At 44.8% G+C, this 6,153-nt stretch overlaps 1 protein-coding gene across 1 annotated transcript in view; it reads right to left on the reverse strand.

Annotated features, from left to right (window-relative positions):
* Positions 1 to 3,487, reverse strand: part of LOC122925677 — a 63,403-nt gene extending 59,916 nt beyond the window's left edge. Inside the window, exon 1 of the mRNA XM_044277024.1 lies at positions 3,430 to 3,487. The gene's annotated coding sequence lies outside the window, so the exon portion shown is untranslated. The remainder of the gene's footprint in view (positions 1 to 3,429) is intronic.
* Positions 3,488 to 6,153: the final 2,666 nt, after the last annotated feature.

A 6,153-nucleotide genomic window follows, 5' to 3' on the forward strand; every position in this document is an offset into this window, starting at 1 on the left:
TCATACACACTGTCATACATGCAAGTACTCTTACATACCCACTCTGTCATACATGCAGGTACTCTTACATACACACACTGTGATACATGCAGGTACTCTTACATACACACACTGTCATACATGTAGGCACCATTTCATACACACACTGTCATACATGCAGGCACCCTTTCATACACACACTGTCATACATGCATGCACCACTCTTACATACCCACACTGTCATACATGCAGGTACTCTTACATACACACACTGTAATACATGCAGGTACTCTTACATACACACACTGTCATACATGTAGGCACCATTTTTTACACACACTGTCATACATGCAGGCTCCCTTTCATACACACACTGTCATACATGCAGGCACTCTTACATACCCACACTGTCATACATGCAGGTACTCTTACATACACACACTGTGATACATGCAGGTACTCTTACATACACACACTGTCATACATTTAGGTACCATTTTATACACACACTGTCATACATGCAGGCTCCCTTTCATACACACACTGTCATACATGTAGGCACCATTTCATACACACACTGTCATACATGCAGGCTCCCTTTCATGCACACACTGTCATACATGCAGGCTCCCTTTCATACACACACTGTCATACATATAGGCACCCTTTCATACACACACTGTCATACATGCAGGCACTCTTACATACACACACTGTCATATATGCAGGCACCCTTTCATACACACACTGTCATGCATGCAGCACTCTTACATACACACACTGTCACACATGCAGGTACTCTTACATGCACACACTGTCATACATGCAGGCACCCTTTCATAGACATACTGTCATACATGCAGGCACTCTTACATACACACACTGTCATACATGCATGTACTCTTACATACCCACACTGTCATACATGTAGGCACAATTTCATACACACACTGTCATACATGCAGGCACCCTTTCATACACACTGTCATACATGCAAGTACTCTTACATACCCACTCTGTCATACATGCAGGTACTCTTACATACACACACTGTGATACATGCAGGTACTCTTACATACACACACTGTCATACATGTAGGCACCATTTCATACACACACTGTCATACATGCAGGCTCCCTTTCATACACACACTGTCATACATGCAGGCACTCTTACATACCCACACTGTCATACATGCAGGTACTCTTACATACACACACTGTGATACATGCAGGTACTCTTACATACACACACTGTCATACATGTAGGCACCATTTCATACACACACTGTCATACATGCAGGCTCCCTTTCATACACACAATGTCATACATGCAGGCACTCGTACATACCCACACTGTCATACATGCAGGTACTCTTACATACACATACTGTGATACATGCAGGTACTCTTACATACACACACTGTCATACATTTAGGTACCATTTTATACACACACTGTCATACATGCAGGCTCCCTTTCATACACACACTGTCATACATGTAGGCACCATTTCATACACACACTGTCATACATGCAGGCTCCCTTTCATACACACACTGTCATACATGCAGGCTCCCTTTCATACACACACTGTCATACATGCAGGCACTCTTACATGCACACACTGTCATATATGCAGGCACCCTTTCATACACACACTGTCACGCATGCACCACTCTTACATACACACACTGTCATACATGTAGGCACCATTTCATACACACACTGTCATACATGCAGGTACTCTTACATACACACACTGTCATACATGCAGGTACTCTTACATACACACACTGTCATACATGTAGGCACCATTTCATACACACACTGTCATACATGCAGGCTCCCTTTCATACACACAATGTCATACATGCAGGCACTCGTACATACCCACACTGTCATACATGCAGGTACTCTTACATACACATACTGTGATACATGCAGGTACTCTTACATACACACACTGTCATACATTTAGGTACCATTTTATACACACACTGTCATACATGCAGGCTCCCTTTCATACACACACTGTCATACATGTAGGCACCATTTCATACACACACTGTCATACATGCAGGCTCCCTTTCATACACACACTGTCATACATGCAGGCTCCCTTTCATACACACACTGTCATACATATAGGCACCCTTTCATACACACACTGTCATGCATGCAGCACTCTTACATACACACACTGTCACACATGCAGGTACTCTTACATGCACACACTGTCATACATGCAGGCACCCTTTCATACACATACTGTCATACATGCAGGCACTCTTACATACACACACTGTCATACATGCATGTACTCTTACATACCCACACTGTCATACATGTAGGCACAATTTCATACACACACTGTCATACATGCAGGCACCCTTTCATACACACTGTCATACATGCAAGTACTCTTACATACCCACTCTGTCATACGTGCAGGTACTCTTACATACACACACTGTGATACATGCAGGTACTCTTACATACACACACTGTCATACATGTAGGCACCATTTCATACACACACTGTCATACATGCAGGCACCCTTTCATACACACACTGTCATACATGCATGTACTCTTACATACCCACACTGTCATACATGCAGGTACTCTAACATACACACACTGTAATACATGCAGGTACTCTTACATACACACACTATCATACATGTAGGCACCATTTTATACACACACTGTCATACATGCAGGCTCCCTTTCATACACACACTGTCATACATGCAGGCACTCTTACATACCCACACTGTCATACATGCAGGTACTCTTACATACACACACTGTGATACATGCAGGTACTCTTACATACACACACTGTCATACATGTAGGCACCATTTCATACACACACTGTCATACATGCAGGCTCCCTTTCATACACACAATGTCATACATGCAGGCACTCGTACATACCCACACTGTCATACATGCAGGTTCTCTTACATACACATACTGTGATACATGCAGGTACTCTTACATACACACACTGTTATACATTTAGGTACCATTTTATACACACACTGTCATACATGCAGGCTCCCTTTCATACACACACTGTCATACATGTAGGCACCATTTCATACACACACTGTCATACATGCAGGCTCCCTTTCATACACACACTGTCATACATGCAGGCTCCCTTTCATACACACACTGTCATACATGCAGGCACTCTTACATGCACACACTGTCATATATGCAGGCACCCTTTCATACACACACTGTCACGCATGCACCACTCTTACATACACACACTGTCATACATGTAGGCACCATTTCATACACACACTGTCATACATGCAGGCACTCTTACATACACACACTGTCATGCATGCAGCACTCTTACATACACACACTGTCATACATGCAGGCACTTTTTTAAACCAATTACAATACATGTAGATTCCTTCCTCACCTCATAGCCCTCTGTGTTGTTAGTTTTGTCCCCAGGTCCTGAGTCAGGCTCCTTCCCCTCGCAGCAGCAGGGCTCCAGACTGATCACACAGGCAGCAGTCCTTCTAGCAGAGCTGCCTCATTGGAGGAGATCCTGTCAGTGCTATTGGCTGACAGGTTTTAGTCCAATCAGCACTCCTGGTCAGACTAAGGCTGTTTCCATATGATTTAATTTACATAAAATTTCGGCAAAATGCCTAATTTTTTTGTGGAAACTGCCTTACTCTAACCAGGAGTGCTGATTACGCAAAACTTGTCAGTTCCCATGAATCAGTGCTGGTGTGGAGCCCTCCTTCTTATTTAGGATGAATCGCAGGCAGCATGTATCCTACTGTGTACAGGGGAAGGAGCTTATCGCAGACAGCTTCTAAGCAAGGAAGCTCACTTGCTGGTTCGGGGGCCCACTGAAGGATTTCCCTGGCTCCCCGGTGGGCCAGTCCGAGCCTGCTCAATAGGGTTTAGGTCTTGGGACATGCAGATTTGTCCAGCACCTTTACCCTCAGTTTCTTTAGCAAGGTAGTGGTCGTCTTGGAGGTATGTTTGAGGTCGTTATCATATGGGAATACTGCCCTGCGGCCCAGTTTGCAAAGGGAGCTGATCATGCTCTGTTTCAGTATGTCACTGTACATGTTGGCAATCATGGCTCCCTTAATGACCTGTAGCTCCCCACAGCCAGCAGCACTCATGCAGCCCCAAACCATGAGACTCCCACCTCCATGCTTGACTGTAGGCAAGACAAACTTGTCTCCTCACCTGGTTGCTGCCACACATGCTTGACACCATCTGAACCAAATAAGTTAATCTTGGTCTTAGCAGACCACAGGACATGGTTCCAGTAATCCATGTCCTTAGTCTCCTTGTCTTAAGCAAACTGTTTACAGGCTTTCTTTTGCATCATCTTTAGAAGAGGCTTCCTTCTGGAATGACAGCCGTGCAGAACAATTTGGTGCAGTGAGCGGCCTATGGTCTGAGCACTGACAGGGCTGATCCCTTACTTCCTTTAACCTCTGCAGCAATGCTGGCAGCACTCATAAGTCTATTTTGAAAAGACACCCTCTGGATATGACGCTCAGCACGTGCACTCAAATTCTTTGGTCGGCCATTGTAAGGCCTGTTCTAAGAGGAACCTGTCTTGTTAAACAGCTATATAGTCCTGGCCACCGTGCTGCAGCTCAGTTTCAGGGTGTTGCCAATCTTCTTGTAGCCTAGGCCATCATTATGTAGAGGAACAATTATTTTTTTCAGATCCTCAGAGAGGTCTTTGCCATGAGGAGCCATGCTGAACTTCCGGGGACCAGTATTGAAAGAGTGTGAGAGAGATAACAACACATTAAACACACCTGCTCCCCATTCACACCTGAGACCTTGTAACACTAATGAGTCATATGACACCAGGGAGGGAAAATGGCTAATTAGACACAATTTGGCAATTTTCACTTAGGGGTGTACTCACTTTTGTTCCCAGCAGTTTAGATATTAATGGCTGTGTGTTGAGTTAGGCCGAATGCACACGGCCGTGTTTGACGGGCTGGATTCCTGCTGAGATCATACCAGTGTATGACTGTATTGCGGCGGCAGCAGGGAGCGCACGGCATCATAGCAACCAATGACGCCGTGCGCTCCTGCTCTCAGCAGGAATCCAGCCCGTGGTTCCACGGACCGCTGCATTCGGCCTTATTTTGAGGGCTCACCAAATGTACACAGTTATACAAGCTGTACTCTGACTACTGTACATTGTATCATAGTGTCATATCTTCTGTGTTGTCCCAGAAAAATATATAATAAAACATTTACGAACATGTGAGGGGTGTACTCACTTTTGTGAGATACCGTACCTCGTTCCCCAGCACCCGCATCGCTTCTGATGCCTGCACAGCTGCTGCTGCATCTCCCCTTCGCATGGATCAGAACATCCGCCGGCGGGGGGGGGGGGGGGTGAGGGGTTTGAGGGTATAGCCAATAAAAGACCGTGACGGGAATGAGCTTTCCTAGCGTTACGCGGGATCTTAGGAAGACTTCTTCCCATCATGTCCTGCTATTGGCTGCCCGCCCTTTCCCGGATGTTTTAAATACCAGCTTTCAGCCAGACAAAAAGTCCTGCATGTACAGGCTGCTGGAGTTAACAACAAGTATGTGAACTCATGCCTCCTGCACACAACCGTATGTATTTTGCGGTCCGCAAAAATGGATCCGCAAAAAATATGGATGATGTCCGTGTGCATTCTGTACAGAAAGGAACAGCTGGCCCCTGATAGAACAGTCCTATCCTTGTCTGTATGTGGACATTAATAGGACATGTTCTATTTTTTTTGCGGAACTTAAACACGGAAATACGGAAACAGAATGCACACTGAGTAACTTCCGTTCTTTTTGCGGACCTATTGAAATGAATGGTTCCGTATATGGTCCGAAAAAATAAAAGGAACGGACACGGAAAGAAAATACGTTAGTAAGCATGAGGCCTTTTTCTTGGACTATAAAAAAGTCCAGAAATCTTGCAGTTTTCACACTGACCACTGAGCATCATAAAAGGTTGATACATTACTCTGTAGAGATCACCTCTTAGCAGTAAACTCATTATTATCATAAGTAGGATTACAAGTAAAGGTAATACCTCTTCTTAAAGCTAGAGACAACACAGGATCCACCATGGGCAACAGGCAAAGGACAGCAATAACCTCCTGTA

This window comes from Bufo gargarizans, chromosome 2, assembly GCF_014858855.1.
Source record: "Bufo gargarizans isolate SCDJY-AF-19 chromosome 2, ASM1485885v1, whole genome shotgun sequence".
Taxonomy (NCBI): domain Eukaryota; kingdom Metazoa; phylum Chordata; class Amphibia; order Anura; family Bufonidae; genus Bufo; species Bufo gargarizans.